This window comes from Xenopus tropicalis, chromosome 3 (assembly GCF_000004195.4).
Source record: "Xenopus tropicalis strain Nigerian chromosome 3, UCB_Xtro_10.0, whole genome shotgun sequence".
Taxonomy (NCBI): domain Eukaryota; kingdom Metazoa; phylum Chordata; class Amphibia; order Anura; family Pipidae; genus Xenopus; species Xenopus tropicalis.
In genome coordinates this window covers 66,946,214-66,963,187 of record NC_030679.2, presented here as the reverse complement: position 1 = coordinate 66,963,187, position 16,974 = coordinate 66,946,214, and the positions used below count along the sequence as shown (strand labels likewise).

Here is a 16,974-nt window from a genome sequence, read left to right as displayed (position 1 = left end):
AAACACTATATATGACACAGTTGCCTTGTGTTAAGAGTATACAGCAAGGGCCAATCAAATACTATGGGGCAGATTTATCAAAATCTGAATTTCGGCTAATTAAAAGCACAATTGGCAAAAATTCAGAGTAAATACGATCATTTCGGATGTGCGATAATTTTCGTATGCCAACAATTGGAAACGGTGCAAAAAAGATTTCTGACTTTGAACCTTCAGTGCATGATTTTGGTAGCCTTCCATAGGACTCAATGGCAGCTCCAACCCGGCCAAAGGATACCGAAGTTTTAATGAATCCAAAACTTTCATACTCGTTGCGACAAATGCCATTTTGACGCAAAGCATGAGAAAGTCACGGAAATTAACAAAAATATTGTAGAAAATGAGGTTCTATAAATTAGAAAAAAATATGCATTTTTCCCATTCGTACTAATTTGTACATTGATAAATGTGCCCCTATGTGTGCCAGTACAATATACACAACAGGAAGCCAAGCTTGTCCAACTTGCTTCAGCGGGTGTTACTGTCGGTCCCTGTACTGCTCATTAATATAGTTCAGACATATCGGGAGCAGCAACAACAGGTTTAATAATTACTTAATATTGTATATAATCTCATTTCACCCACATTTTAATGTTAGTGCGGTGAAAACGTTATCAAAGATTCAGTCCATTAAAGTCTTTTTCTCCAAGCCATAGCGCAGCAGCCACTAAACGCTTCCGGGATTCGGCCAGAGCCAATCGAATCCCAGTGTTTGGCGCGTCTGTCTGTGGCGTCAGAGGCGTCATGTGGGGAACTCGGGAAGTACCTTGTTGAGCGGCCTCAATACGCTAACGAGTGGGTTCTGTTGTCTGCTGGCAGCAGTTTCTTCTTGTCTTTATCACAACACACGCCGTCGGGCCAGTTTCACAGTGAGTATTGTATGTCGAGTTATCAGACAACTTGAACGTGAAGTATTATGAGAAAGGAATCTTGAAACCAGAGTTTTTTCTATTCATTCCATTTGCCTAAAAAGTGCCCCACAGATGCACAGAGTTATCGTTGGTCAGCTCTGCTTTCACTTAAGCTTCATTTTTTTTAAACATTATTTTATACAACAGGTAGCGTATGCACCATGTGAAAACCATTAAAGGATTACTGGCAATACATATGTTACCTGCCCTTTCTTCCGAAAGAGGCCACCTGGCCTCAACAACCTCATATTTTTAGCCTAACTTAATCCTGGGGAAAGGTGATAACTTTGCTTCCTGCCCTTACCTGAAATTTCAGTTTTGAATAATTAAATATTTCAATCAGGGGGTCCTTCTGAAACCCTCCAAAAAATAAATGTACGTAATGCTTCTCTGAGAATTTTTGCAATTTACCTTAATTTTTCTTATCACATTAGGATTTCAAATTTTGTCAAATAAAAAATAAAAACATAATCCTGCATAGTTACATGGTGTGTGCTACAGGAAGCAGTAGTTGACAGAAGAGGAAGTGACAGGAGAAAAAGATTATACATGGAATGAAATGTATTAAACCACCAGACCGACAGCTTGTTGCGTCATTAAAAGGCGCAGTAAACTTGTTTCTAAAGAATTACACACATGTCATTTTGAAACTAAGCTCTGGAAATGGCACCATCACAACCAAGACAATTTTCAGTGCAGTTGTGTACAATTCATGTCAAAACCCATCCACAATTATACACATTTTGATGCACTGAGCACAACTGCGTCTTCCCATGAAGGTGAAATTACACTGGAATTCTGCAAAATGTTGCTGCATTCTGGGTAAAAATACCAGTGGATTAAAATACATTAAAACACAACATGTTGGCACCAGAAGGGCTGATAATGGAGGATGAAACCTTTTCAGTAATGCTGATTATGATGATTTGTCTTTGCAGGTCTTGAAGTATATAACAACAGCATAGCCACGTAAAGAGAAGGGTAAGACTAATATTGCTAGTGTGTAGCATTATATATAATGCCTTATCATAGATATGCATAAGTATAATTGATAACCAAACATTTGTTGCTCCTAGGTAAGCATGGTAGATATGCAGTACTAAGTCCTAGTCAAGGTCATTTTTGTTATGCACTTTTGGTTCTGCATTGGTGGTTTGGGCAATTCATTGCTATTAAACACAGACACAGCAATGTCGCACTCATGTGAAAACAGACTTTCTAACCTAGTGGAGTTATCTAATCAGAATAGACTTGGTTTCACTAACCAGGACACTGGGGTTTGTTACGAAAGTTACTGTACACTGCACCTTTGAGAAAGGGCACCAATGGGCCTGAAACAGGTTGTGTTAATGAGGTAATTTACCTTTAAATTCATGATGTACACAGTGATATTCCAAGGCAATTTACATTTGGTCTTCTTTTTTTTTTTATTTTTTTAGCTTTTTGTTAAGCAGCTCTTCAGTTGAATTTCACCAGCAACTGGTTGCTAGGTTTCAGTTTTCCCCAACAACCAGACAGTGGTTTACAAAAGAGACTGGAAGATGAATAAGAGAGGGCCTAAACAGAAATAGTAAAATAAGTACAGGTATCGGACCCCTTATCCGGAAACCCGTTATCCAGAAAGCTCCGAATTACGGAAAGCCCGTCTCCCATAGACTCCATTATAATCAAATAATTCAGAATTGTAAAACTGATTTCCTTTTTCTATGTAGAAATAAAACTGTACCTTGTAATTGATCCCAACTAAGATATAAATAATCCTTATTGGATGCAAAACAATCCTATTGGGTTTAATTAATGTTTTATTGATTTTTTAGTAGACTTAAGGTGTTGAGATCCAAATTACGGAAAGACCCCTTATCCGGAATACCCTTGGTCCCGAGCATTCTGGATAATGGGTCCTATACCTGTACTAATAAAAAGTAAAACATAAAATCATAGCCTTACAGAGCAATATGTTTTTGGCTACAGGTGTCAGTGACCTCCAAATGAAAGCTGGAAAGGCAGAAAAGGAAGCCCAGTAACTCAAAAACTATAAATAAATAAATAAAAACCAATAGAAAAGTTGCTGAGAATAAGCCATTCAATACCATATTTAAATGTAACTTAAAGGTCAATGATTCCTTTACCACGCCTTAAACTGCTTTAACTTGCTTTAAACTCTCTTCTCTTTCAGTGTATGTCCCCTAGTTATTGAAGTCAGCAGCTATTCAATTCATCAAGCTGGATTCTGTCTAGGCCTGGGGTTCCCAACCTTTCTTACTCGTGAGCCACAGTCAAATATAAAAAGACTTGGAGAGCAACACAAGCATCATAAAAGTTCATGGAGGTACTAAATAAGGGCTACGATTGGCTATTAGGTAGCCTCTATGCACACTATCTGCTTACAGGAGCCTTTATTTGGGAGTAAATCCTGTTTTTATTCAACCAAAGTTTGCCACCAAGTCAGGAATTAAAAAACTAACTACCTGGTTTGGGGGCACTGAGAGCAACATGTTGCTCATGAGCCACTGGTTGGGGATCACTGGTCTAGACTGTGTGTTCAAACATTTAATTAATTCAGTGTGGCTCTGTGCCAGTTGAGACCTGATTTTTTAGACATGTCCCAGAAAGTGAGCTGATCATCCTAGCCTAAATGCTTTACTCAGCACATTATCTCACAATAACCTGCTTGCTATTGTCAGGAATAAGGTTGGTAAAGTGGCCATAACTATATTTACCTAATAAAGGCTTTGTTTGTCTAGGTGCAGTAGCCCATAGCAACCAATCAGTAGGTAGCATTAACTGGTCACCAGTTTAAAAGCAAACATTTTATAGGTTGCTATGGGTTACTGCACCTGGGCACACATTGCTTTTTTTTTTTTTTTTTTTACATATGGGGGTGTACTTTCTTAAAAAGGTATTGCTGAACCATATAGAATTTATGAATGACCCCTTCTTAGGACTGACTGCCTTCACTATGACAGGTCTGCTCCTTACTAGAAGTCTGCCCTTGTCTGACCAGAAGAATGGGGGGAGGCAAGCTGGCCACAACAACATCAAACTTCTGTGAAACAGTGCTGAATTCTAAATTAATAGCTCTTTGTATTTGTAAATGACCATAGGCTAATGATGAAACATGTTACTATGAAACCCTGTTTCAGAATGGCTAGCTGAACAGGTTGCAAGGAGCCTATCTACGTGTAACCTTCAGCAGACATACTGAGGCTTGACAACAACTGTGTTTTCACAAATTATTTAATAATGAAAGACAACAAGGATGCAGCAGAAATGTGTATAAGGTGCAGGTAAATATTCAGGCACAAGGTCTGACAATGCATGTGGCAGACAAGTAAAAGTCTGACGGGTCAAAAACCAGGGAGTCAAAAAACGTGACGAAAGCAGGTTAGCAACAGACTTACAAGGCTCAGGATACTCAAGAAGGAACTCAGGAGGCTTGGTCACAAAAAAGAGCTTAATGATCTAGCAGAGGATATAGGAGGAGGCATTGCTTAAAGCTGGATCACAGTCTGTAGTTCCTATGTAGTGGACATACATTGTTGTCTGTTCTGTCTATGCTGTCATTCCTTGTACTTTAATTGTTTCATTCCCGTTATAAATTTAGTTTCATGTCTCTGCTCTTATTCAGCCCTAATTAATAACCTTGCTAAAGACTGGTGCCTAAAGTTGCACTGCATATTTAAGATGAGATAGTAGCAGGGGGTCTATAAACAGGCAAAATTATGCATTTCTGTTGAGTCATTATCCATTTTTAGACACTGACACTGGGCAGAGTTACAAAGTCTGTTATCACTTTTTACCCCCAAATCCTTTATTAAGGAGGCCTCCTGCGCAGTTCAATGTAGTGTTTAATTAGCAATCGTGTTAGTTTTGCCCAAAAATGTAACCTTGAATAATCAGCATTAAATGTCATGTTCTACTTTGCTGCCTAGTCCTCACAATTTTTCAGGTTGCTCTGTCATTTGTAAAAACAGAAACTTTACATAAAGGGACAACTGAGACCTGTCTCCCATAGACTCCATTTTAATAAAATAATTCAGAATTTTAAAACTGATTTCCTTTTTCTCTGTACTAATAAAACAGTACCTTGTAACTGATCCCTACTAAGATATAAATAATCCTTATTGGGGGCAGAACAATCCTATTGGGTTTAATTAATGTTTTATTGATTTTTTAGTAGACTTAAGGTATGGAGATCCAAATTACGGAAAGACCCCTTATCCGGAATACCCTTGGTCTCAAGCATTCTGGATAATGGGTCCTATACCTGTACTGGGTATGTTGAAAAGGAAGCCTTTTGTTGTCGGTGACCTGTCACCGAAGCATAAATGCAAACAAGAGAACAGAAAACAGCCTATATGGGTCTTACCAGTGATTTTAGTACAAGTAACACACTTTTTTGGTCTAGAATACAACAAAAACATTGAAAAAACTTTACTGAGGTGCATACAATTATTACAAAAGTTGGCCCCTAATATTTATACCTGGGTGCTGCCTGTGGAGAGTCAAATTGATTCTTCCACACATTCACACTAAATTAAGTACACCATTTAATAATCGTAATCCCACAACATGCATTGATCAATACAAAAGCATCAAGCATATGTGTATTCTCAAACAATGTCCAGTACTAATTCTTTACATTGATACCTATTGGGAAGCCTAAGGCACAGCACAATTCATATGGTGTTTTTTGTTTTTGTTTTTTTTTTTTAAATAATAAAAAACCCTGGTACTGAGACCCCTGTATAGTTTTTTTCACATTTTAACTTTTTTTGTGTGTGTGCATATATCACACTTTACACCTTGGTGAGTTCCTGGGGTACTTTTCCCTGAATAAGGGGTGGTTGGGATAAATAGTGCATCCATTACAGTTTGGGATTTTCTTTAAATACCAAGACATAAAAAAACTTTATAATGAAAGCCCTTTTCAAATTAAACATCAAACCCAAGTTCTATTATAAAGGTATTAATTTCATCTGTCAATCATACATTGCCTGCCCTGTCTTATGTGCCTCAGACAGAGACTGGGCAGGAAACTACTTTCACCTTACATTCTTTAGTTCCTAGATATCACTGCACTTTTCACATTACCCCTCCCTCCACCTCATCTTTTATTGTGTAGCTAGTGTATGAGTATGCGCATCAGGTGCAAGATTGTGGAGCATAAACAAGATGTTGGTGTGATTCAAAGCTTGCCTTAAAAAGTGGGCAACTTCCTGCTTGTTGTGATTGGGAATTCCAAGACTGAAGGAAACAATATTTAAATAATTTATATATTGTTTAGTAACTTTTATTAAAACTTTTTAGGTTTAGGTTTTCAAAGGGAACAATTTAAAAATATCCCTGTTTTGACATACATTCATTTAAGTGGACTTGTGTAATGAGTATAAACACTATTTGAACTTCCAAAATTAAAGGAGAAGGAAAGGCGAAGTTACTGGGGGGTGCCAAAATGTTAGGCACCCCCAGTGACTTTAATCGCTTACCTTGTATCCCGGACTGGTGCTCCTGTGAGAAGAAAACAGCACCAGCCCGGGGTACTTGCGAGCGAGTATCTCCTCTTCCGTCTTTTGTCTTTGTGTGCTTGCACATGCGCAGTAGAGTGAAGAGCCAAATTTTAACACTTTTTTTTTTTTACACAGACATACACAATTTTACAGGTTGAAAGATACCAAGGTAGTCTGCCTTTGCTAATAGGGGCAGTTTTCCACGCCCTCCCCTTGGGCTCACAGAGTCATCAATCTTTCCCTCACCTTTCTTGCATTGTGATGTTATGGACTCTGGGACTCTATCTTCTTTGTGCAGTATCCATGCACCACTACTAATAGAAAGCAAAAGTCCCCAAATCCATTAATTTACAGCGGTAAAAGGTAAAGGGGGATTGGGGTTGAATGACCAAGTACGTTTGGAAAATAGTTCACATTTCCAAATATTCCGTATCATTTTTTTTTTTTTTTTTAAATGCATTCATTTTTAATTCTAGAAGTTTAGATTGTTTATGTACCCCTTCTACATAAGTTTATATGTCATATACATGTCAAAAAAGTTTTTTTCTTTCCCCTTTTTTTTCTTGCATCAATCTAGTAAACTGATCTCAAATTTCCTTGAATATGAGGTTAATCTTGCTAAAGACTGAATTATACTAGAATGTTTATGGTAATTTTACCAACTCCCAGTATTCAATGGAGTCTCCAGCCATTTAAAGAAGAGACAAAGAAAACCGCATTTTAAGGATTTAGATTCAGTTGGGCCAGAAGCATGGATTCGGTGCATCATAGCCCTAACAGTACAGAGACCCTAGCAAACCATATATTTTTCAAAAGTACACATTCAGATGAAACCAAAATGGGTAAATACATCTTTCTACTGCAAACTACCAAACTGCAAAGCTATGCTAAAAGCAGTGAGTTTTATGAAATTTCTGAAAATCGTAAGCTTGCATTTTACCCCAGCATTTTGTTACGTATAAAGCATCCTAAATATGAATGCCGGGGGTCTACTGAACAGTTTCATACCTAATATGCATAGATTTACCTATTTGGCATACAGAGGCACCCAAATGGATACATAGACAAAATTTCCATGGGCACAAACAAGTAACAAAGAACAATGTGACATGCAATAGAAATCACTAATATCAATGTTTTTTTCACCTAGGGGCTGATTTACTAATCCACGAACGGTCCGAAGGCATCCGAATGCGTTTCTTTCGTAATGATCGGTATTTTGAGATTTTTTCATAAATTGTCGCAAATTTTTCGTAGCCATTACGACTGTTTCGCAAAATGTTGCGACTTTTTCGTAGCGTTACGACTTGCGCGAATTGTTGCGACTTTTTCGTAGCCTTCGCGCCGAGTACGAAAGTTTCGGATTCATTCAAGCTTCAGTATCGTGACTTTTCTTGGGCCAGGTTGGAGCTGCAGAGTGCCATTGAGTCCTATGGGAGGCTTCCAAAATCATGCAAAGTCTGAAAGTTTTGCCCGCCGGTTACGAGCACTCAATACGAAAAAGTCGCGACAATGTCGCGACGAGCAAATCGTAACGGCTACGAAAAAGTCGAGACTTTTCTCGCAAGTCGTAATGGTTACGAAAAAGTCGTGACAATTTACGAAAAGTCGTAACGGCGACGAAAAAATCGCAAAAATACGAAAAAGTTGCAAAATGTTCATTTTCCAATCTGAATTTTTCCAATTCGGATTTGTGGGTTAGTAAATCAGCCCCCTAGTGTTATCAGCAGTCACAGTTTGAATATTTTAGCTTAGGGCAGTGACACATGGGGAAATTAGTTGCCCACAATAAATCTTTACTATTGTGGGCGACTAATCTCCCTGACATGCCATCCCATTGATAGGAATATTAGGGGTTTATGTGTTGTTGTGCTCTTAACAAATTTTGGTTCAGAAGCCAAAGTTTTCCTTTAACAAAATCTTCTAACAGATGCCATCATGAATAGATTTATGAGGTTATCATTGATAAATTAAGGACAGTGTTAGCGGATGTGAAACAAAATGTAAAATATACTTTAGTGCTAATAACTGTTTCCATTAGACTTTCGGTGGTGTGACAAAAATGCAAACTCAAAGGATTGCAGTGTTATCTACTTTAAACTCTAGGAGGCATTTAAAATACACACGCAGTGGGGCTAAATTATCAAATAGAACTGTGGTTCATATAATAAAAGCCAATAAAGTAAACAGTATGCACCTTATTGATAAACTGGCATAAAATATGTAATTTCTATTTGTGCTAATTGTGAAATTGTTTTTTTTTTTTTATACTGGAATACATTGAGCTGTTCCATACACAGGTGTAGATTGGCACATAAAATCATTAAAGGACAAGGAAAGCTAGTATATCAGCAATTAAATATAGTATACATACACCTTAGCTCTCATCAGTTACTTATTTACTCTGCAATGTTCCTCCTTTGCTTGGTATAAGGCGCCAAAACCTTTTCACAACACTCTAATAGCAGTGCCCATTTATTTATTTTTTAAATTCACTTCATTTTGGCAAATGCAGCCTTACTGCACATGCGCTAATATTGTCCTGCCCACTGACCTGCAGTGTTTAAGAGGCAGGCTATCCAGAGGTCAGCAGTGACATCAGGCTTTGAGAGCTAACTGAGGAGGATACTTAATGTGAATGCTACGGTTTCCTACACATTTACACTGTACAGAGTCATGGTCTTGATAAAGAATAAGGCACTATGGGCTATTACTTTTAAAGGATTCTGCGGTTTTTACAGGAACACTGTTTACAGGACCTATTTTTATGTAGCATGTTGATTTTTACCACTTGGTGGGGGGTTGCTGGTGACCTGTCTCACGAAAAAATTTTGGGTCACCCACAGTTTTGTGCAGGGGGGTGGCATGAGGGTCACTGGTGACCCACAATATTTTTGTTCAGGGGGGTTTATTATACTTAAAACCATGATATAAAATGTATTGCCGCTAATTGTCTTGATATTCATTTGCAAACATTGTACATTTATTGATTTATTTATGTATGTATAGCTGTGTTACTGGTGAAATTGTATTGTGCAGCACCTCACTCCAAAATGCTAATAAATAGCCGCCCATGTGCTCGGAATACAAAATACAAAATAAAACACAGCCAGCACCAAGGGTCTTATAGTTCAAAACAATTGTTTTGAACTATAAGACCCTTGGTGCGGGCTGTGTTTTATTTTATATATATATATATATATATATATATATATATATATATATATATATATATATATATATATATATATATATATATATATATATAATTATTTTTTTTTTTTATATATATATATATGCAAGGTATGATATCTCCCATTTCAAAAATTATTCTGTCTGTATAATATACAGCTGATATTTACCTAAATTGTACTTAAGCTTGCAAATTTATCTTTTTTTCTTTTTAAGCAGGAAAAATAATTCCTTGTTGGGGCCTGAGTAAAAGTAGACCTTATAAACCTGGAGTAAATGGCTTTCCCTGGAGAAATGTACAAACTGTTGACAGCTTTTGCATCACTGTTCTTTACGTTACCAGTAGCTGAAGCAATGGATGAAGGAAATACAATTGCAGTGCTACTTGGTGTAGTCATTACTGCAATTGGATTCTGTGCATGTTTGGGATACTATGCAAGAAAGAAAGAAGGGTTTCACTAATACCTTTCACTACAATGAAGTGTTCAGACAGATGACTTCAGCTCCTGGTCCATAATTCAAAAACATTTTTATTTTTACAATGCATTTTATTTTGTAATGTAAAACATGCAGGAAAAACAACTGTTACTATAAATAGTACATAATGGTCTTTAAATCTGTACATTTCGTATTGCTTTTTCCTTTTAAATATTAGTATCGATCTTCGTTCTTCCTAACAAAGTGCTTGATACGGTGTATATGGCAAGCTATTTAGAGGTTTTCCAAATTTTCAGTATAAAATCACTGTAATGATAGCCATAGCATGTTTTTAGTGAGGAGGGAAAAGAACTGCAACTTTATAATTGCCATGATCTAGAGTTCCTATTTTGTTATGGATATTTGACTTTATTGATGTAAAGAATATGAAAGGGTATCCTCATTTCTGCTTATTAAATATACTTGGTATTTTGAATTTTATTTTTTCTTTTCGCTAGATAAAGCAATAAATGTTATTCTTCTAGTAAACCACTTAGTCTGTTTATTGAAAAATAGCTACATGTAAATAGTTTTGAGTAACAAAACTACTGAACATAAACAGACATCAGGTTTTTTTTGTTTTGGCTTTTTTTAAACCCATTTGTTTATTGTCTAAATAAGTGATCCATTAACCCTTTCACTGCCAGCCGTTTTGAACAAAGCGGAACTTCTACTGCCAGACAGTTTTTGAACATTTTGCACTGTTTCACTTTAGGGGCCTTTCCTTGGGGGAACTTTTAGTTTACCCAGGAAAACAATATATTGTTTTTTTCAGGACAACCTAAGCTTTTAAAATATGGTAGAATTTTTCCAATTTTGTAACAAGATATAGGCTTCTAAATGTCTAAAAAATGAAAAAAAATTATATTTTCCATAATATAAACACACATACCAGAAACAAAAATTATTTTATGCATGAAAATACACCTGATTTTGAAAGTCCCATGTCTCCTGAATGTGCCAATACCAAATATATATAGTTTTATGGAGATTTCTCACATGTATAGGTCAAAAACTCCCTGCAGTACACTACCAAATTTCCAAAGCACTGCTCCAGAAAGCTGCATACTTTAGATTTTAAGGCCAAAAATTCCGCTAACAGAAAGTTTATCCCAGAAAATTTTACATTTTTAGAAAGAAGAGATTCTGGGGAATCCAGAATAGGCACAACTGTCTGTCTACTCCAAACTATCAAGTCGCAATGCTTTCCTAAAATTATTGGTTTTTATCAAAATTTGTGAATTTTTTTTAAAATCGCTTCAAAGCTTCCAGTCTATAGTATCTTAACTCCTAAAGGTCATAAAGTAACCAAATAAAACACCCTAAATATGAATGCCAGGGGTCCACTGAACAGTTTGATGCCCAATATGTATAGGTTTAGCTAAGTATGTGGCATGTAGGGGCCCCAATGTGAACATACACCCATATGTACTGTCATTTCTGTCATTTCAGCTTCTGCAAAATCAACATTTACATCATTACATGTGGGATAATGCTAGTAAAAAGTACATTCACCCCAGAAAGCCATATATTTTTGGAAAGTACACATTCCCCCGAATCTAAAATGGGTACCCATGTCTTTCTACTCCACAGTACCAAGCCGCAAAGCTTTCCTAAAGTTGGCAATTTTGATAACATTTCCAAAAATCCACTCAAAGCTTCCAGTTTCCAGCATATTATCTCCCACATAGCATTAGGTACCAAGATAAAACACCCTAAATATGAACGCCAGGGGCCCACTTAACAGTTTGATGCCCAATATGTATAGGTTTACCTAAGTATGTGGCATGTAGGGGCCCCAATGAGAACATACCCCCATATGATCTATCATTTCAGCTTCTGCAAAATAAATACATTTACATCATTATATGTAGGATAATGCTAGTAAAAAGTATTTTCACCCCAGAAAGTCATATATTTTTGGAAAGTACACATTCCCCCGAATCTAAAATGGGTACCCATGTCTTTCTACTCCACAGTACCAAGCCATAAAGCTTTCCTAAGTTTGACGATTTTTATGACATTTCTAAAAGTCACCTCAAAACTTCCACTATGCAGCATCTTATTTTCTACAGGTCATTAGGTACCAAGACAAAACACCCTAAATATGAACCCCAGAGGTCTACTGAACAGTTTGATGCCCAATATGTATAGGTTTACCTAAGTATGTGGCATATAGGGGCCCCAATGTGAACATATACCCATATGTACTGTCATTTCTGTCATTTCAGCTTCTGGAAAATCAACATTTACATCATTACATGTGGGATAAAGCTAGTAAAAAGTACATTCACCCCAGAAAGCCATATATTTTTGGAAAGTACACATTCCCCCGAATCTAAAATGGGTACCCATGTCTTTCTACTCCAAAGTACCAAGCCGCAAAGCTTTCCTAAAGTTGGCAATTTTGATAACATTTCCAAAAATCCACTCAAAGCTTCCAGTTTCCAGAATCTTATCTCCCACATAGCATTAGGTACCAAGATAAAACACCCTGAATATGAACGCCAGGGGCCCACTGAACAGTTTGATGCCCAATATGTATAGGTTTACCGAAGTATGTGGCATGTAGGGGCCCCAATGAGAACATACCCCCATATGAACTATCATTTCTGTCATTTCAGCTTCTGCAAAATCAATACATTTACATCATTATATGTGGGTAATGCTAGTAAAAAGTACATTCACCCCAGAAAGTCATATATTTCTGGAAAGTACACATCCCCCCGAATCTAAAATGGGTACCCATGTCTTTCTACTCCAAAGTACCAAGCCATAAAGCTTGCCTAAGTTTGATGATTTTTATGGCATTTCCAAAAATCACCTCAAAACTTCCACTATACAGCATCTTATTTTCTACAGGTCATTAGGTACCAAGATAAAACACCCTAAATATGAACCCCAGAGGTCTACTGAACAGTTTGATGCCCACTGTACATAGGTTTATCAAAGCACATGGCACTTAGAGACCCCCAAATATACCTTGTGCACACTAATTTCATGGCTTATCTTTACCTAATTCATAAACACATGGCAGTTTTATGAGGGGTAGAAGCTGCAGAAATGTAGGGTGACCCCTAAAATCCCTATATTTTTGGAAAGTACACATTCTGACAAATCCAACAAGGGTAAAGAGTCCTTTCTACACCAAAGTACCCATCTGCAAAGCTTTCCTAAAGCTATCGGTTTTTATGACATTTCAGAAAATCACATAAAATATTGCAGTTTGCCGCATTTATCTCACAGAATTTCTTGCATACAATAGCAAATCACCCAAAATAGGAACACCAGAGGCCTACTGAACAGTTTGATGCCCAATATGCATAGATATACCAAAGTCTGTGGTGTGTACTGAACCCAAAATGAAAATAGCGCATATGGATTTCTCGCCAACTTAGCTTTTGCACACAGAGCCCCCTGACAGCATATTATGTACCGTAACCCCCCTAACTATACAGAGACCCCCAGAAAACCATATATTTTTGGAAAGTACACATTCTGACAAATCCAACAAGGGTAAAGAGTCCTTTCTACACCAAAGTACCAATCTGCAAAGCTTTCCTAAAGTTCAGAGGCCTACTGAACAGTTTGATGCCCAATATGCATAGATATACCAAAGTCTGCGGTATGTATTGACCCCAAAATGAAAATAGCGCATAAGGATTTCTCGCCTGCCAGCACAGCTTTTGCACACAGAGCCCCCTGACGGCCTATTATATGCAGTAAGACCCCCAAACTACACAGGGACCCCCAGAAAACCATATATTTTTGGAAAGTACACATTCTGATGAATTCAAAATAGGTAAAGTTATTTTTGTACACCAAAGTTACACATGGCAAAGCTACGCTAAAACAGATCAGGAACACTAATATAGGGATAAAAATGTGCAAATCAATGAAACAACAAAATAAAGTCACACAACAGCATAATTAGTGGTCAGAATATCTGATCCAATAGTCACGCTGTCAAAATAAACAGTTTTTGGGGGAAATAAAAAAAAAAAAAAGTAAAATGAAAAAAAAAAAATTTTTTTTTAAAGTTTTTGTGAGTTTGTGTATACATGTGCACATGTAAAAGTTGTGTGACAGTGTGTATATGAGTGTATATGAGTGTGCAAAGTGGAAAAAAAAAAACCCCTGTGCTAAATTGTGTTGCATGTGTGTATAAATGTATATAAATGTATATAAATGTGTGTAAGTGTGTGTAAAAGTGTGTATAACTAAAAATAAAGTCACACTTACCTGTCTGAAGGTCAGATCGGTTCCCTGCTTCTCCTTCCTGCAGTCGCCGAGGAAGTAGGTGGGAGGCGGCTCTGGGGGGGGGAAGCAGGAAGCTGTACAAGCAGCAGATGCGATGCGATCGCATCTGCTGCTTGTAGGATGGTCCTGCGACAATCGCATCGAAGGACCATCCCCCCCAACCCCCTCGGCTCGTTACCGAAGGGGTTGGGGGCACATCTGTCTCTCTGCACCGGCGGCTTCTGCCGCCGGTGCAGAGAGAAGCGCTCAGGCAGAAAGACCGTAGGTACTACGGCGTTGGCAGGCAACTGCTTTTTTTTAAACGACGTAGTACCTACGGTCTTGGCAGGGAAAGGGTTAAACTCTTAGGGGTTGATTCACAAAAGGCCTTAAAAGCGAGTGTTATTTTTAGCATGCTTTAAAAATCGTATCATTTCTTATATTTTTAGAATTAACGATCGATTCACAAAAAGGCCACTTGTCTGATTTAAGAAGCGATTTTATTGCCAAACGACCTTTTGTGAGCATAAAACATGCACCTTAGATGTCAGCATATCTGAATCTCTGGCTGTTGTGTAAAATCATAGTGCTTTATTGAAACTTATTCATTTGCACTGTGCATCCTGCTTTGTTATTGTAAACATGCCAATACCTGATATGTATAGTTTTGTGGAGATTTCTGACTTCTATAGATCAAAAACTCCCAGCAGTAATTTACTAAATTTTCAAAGCATTACAGCAGAATACGGCATACTTTAGATTCCAAAGCCAAAAATACTGGAACATTAGGTTTACCCCAGGAAACCATATATTTTTGAAAAGTACACATTCTGCCGAATCCGAAATGGGTAACCATGTCTTCCAACTCCTAAGTACCAAAGATATATATACAAAAATGCACAGGGAATAAGTGCCATGTGGTATGAGACACAGTAGGAAGGAGGTCCCTGCCCCGTAGAGCTTACAATCTGAGTGGTTGGGTAACATACAGGCACAAACTGGAAGGTAAGAGTGCACCAGGTATGGGCATTAGCCCTTAAGTGCAGAACTAGGCAAAATAATGTTTTAGTGCTCCAGAAGGTAACAGCTGAGCTTTTTCTTAAAGAGAGTTGGTGAGTGTTCCCTACGGAGGGATTCAGGGATAGAGTTCCAGAGGTAAGGAGCAGCGAGATAGAAAGGTTAAAGACGAGAGAGCGCAGTGGGTGTGGATGGTGTAAAAAGATGGAGGCTCTGATAGGAGCGGAAGAGATGACCAGGAACATGCAGGGAGACCAGTGAAGAAATGTAGTGAGGAGCAGAGGAGTGAAGGGCTTTGAATGTTAGCAGAAGGATTTTGTAAGCTATCCTTTGCTTCGGAGAGAGCAGGAGGATCCTGGCAGCAGAGTTTAAAATTGATTGCAAGGGAGAGAGGTGGGAGTCTGGGAGGCCGGTTAGCAGGAGATTGCAGTAATCTAAGCGGGAAAGGATAAGGGCATGTATTAGTGTTTTAGCTGTTACTTGTGAAAGAAAGGGGCGTATCTTGGCAATATTGCGGAGGAAAAAATGGCAGGTTTTGGCAGTGTTATTAATATGGTTAGAGAAGGAGAGTGACTGGTTAAAGATAACCCCAAGGCAGCGTGAAGAATTTACAGGGTTGATGGCCATGCCATTAATAGTAATGGTGAAAGGAGGAGAGGAGGGCCAGGTTTGGGCGGGAAGAGCTCTGTTTTAGCTAGGTTAAGTTTGAGGTGGCGTCGGTTCATCCAGGAGGAGATAGCCAGGAGGTAGTTACCAATCTGGGTTTGAACATCAGTGGTTAGTGCAGGGGTGTCTAAATATATCTGGATGTCATCTGCATATAAGTTATATTTAAGACAAAAAGAAGAAATAAGGTCTCCTAAAGAGAGAGAGTACAGGGAGAACAGCAAAGGACCAAGCACAGAGCCCTAAGGCACCCCCACACTAAGCAGAACCGGGGTAGAGGATTTGTTAGCAAGAGCAACAGAGAAGGAGCGGTTAGAGAGATAGGAAGAGAACCAGGATGCAGCCTGATCCCGGATACCCAGAGAATAGAGAATTTGCATAAGGACAGAATGGTCGACAGTATCAAAAGCAGAGGAAAGGTCTAGGAGAATGAGGACCGAGTACGTCCTTTGGCCTTGGCAGTCTCGAGATCATTTGCCACTCTACATAAGGCTGTTTTAGTGGAGTGCGCAGGCCGAAAACCAGACTACAAAGGGTCCAGCAGATTATGGGTGCAGAGGAAGTTAGAGACACAAGAAAAGACAAGACGTTCCAGGAGTTTAGAGGCTAGGGGCAGGAGAGAGACGGGACGGTAATTAGAAAGGCTGGGCAGGTCCAGTGTAGCCTTTTTAAGAATGGGTTTGACACATGCTTGTTTGAATAGAGAGGAAGAGTACCAGAAGCCAGAGAGGAATTGAATATGTGGGTAAGAGCTGGAGAAAGGGCAGGGGCATAGGATCCAGTGAGCAGGTAGTAGACAGAGAGGATCGGAGAAGCTGAGAAACTTCAGACTCTGTTACAAGATTGAAGGGGCTGGATACGGAGAGAGGAGATTTAGGAAGGTTGAGATTACTGGTATCTGAAGGTTGGGGAAATTGTTTGCG

General features: G+C 38.3%; 1 long non-coding RNA gene across 6 annotated transcripts; it reads left to right on the top strand.

Moving 5' to 3' along the window:
• Positions 1-692: 692 nt before the first annotated feature.
• On the top strand, positions 693-10,618 carry LOC100488397. 6 transcript variants are annotated; one of them, XR_004221989.1, is made up of 4 exons: positions 716-908; positions 1,889-1,931; positions 3,127-3,279; positions 9,872-10,618. It is a non-coding gene; the product is annotated as an uncharacterized LOC100488397 (long non-coding RNA). The 6 variants fall into 6 exon arrangements; XR_004221988.1 differs by having other exon boundaries at positions 9,869-10,618; XR_004221991.1 differs by lacking the exons at positions 3,127-3,279; positions 9,872-10,618 and adding an exon at positions 2,390-2,428 and having other exon boundaries at positions 693-908.
• Positions 10,619-16,974: the final 6,356 nt, after the last annotated feature.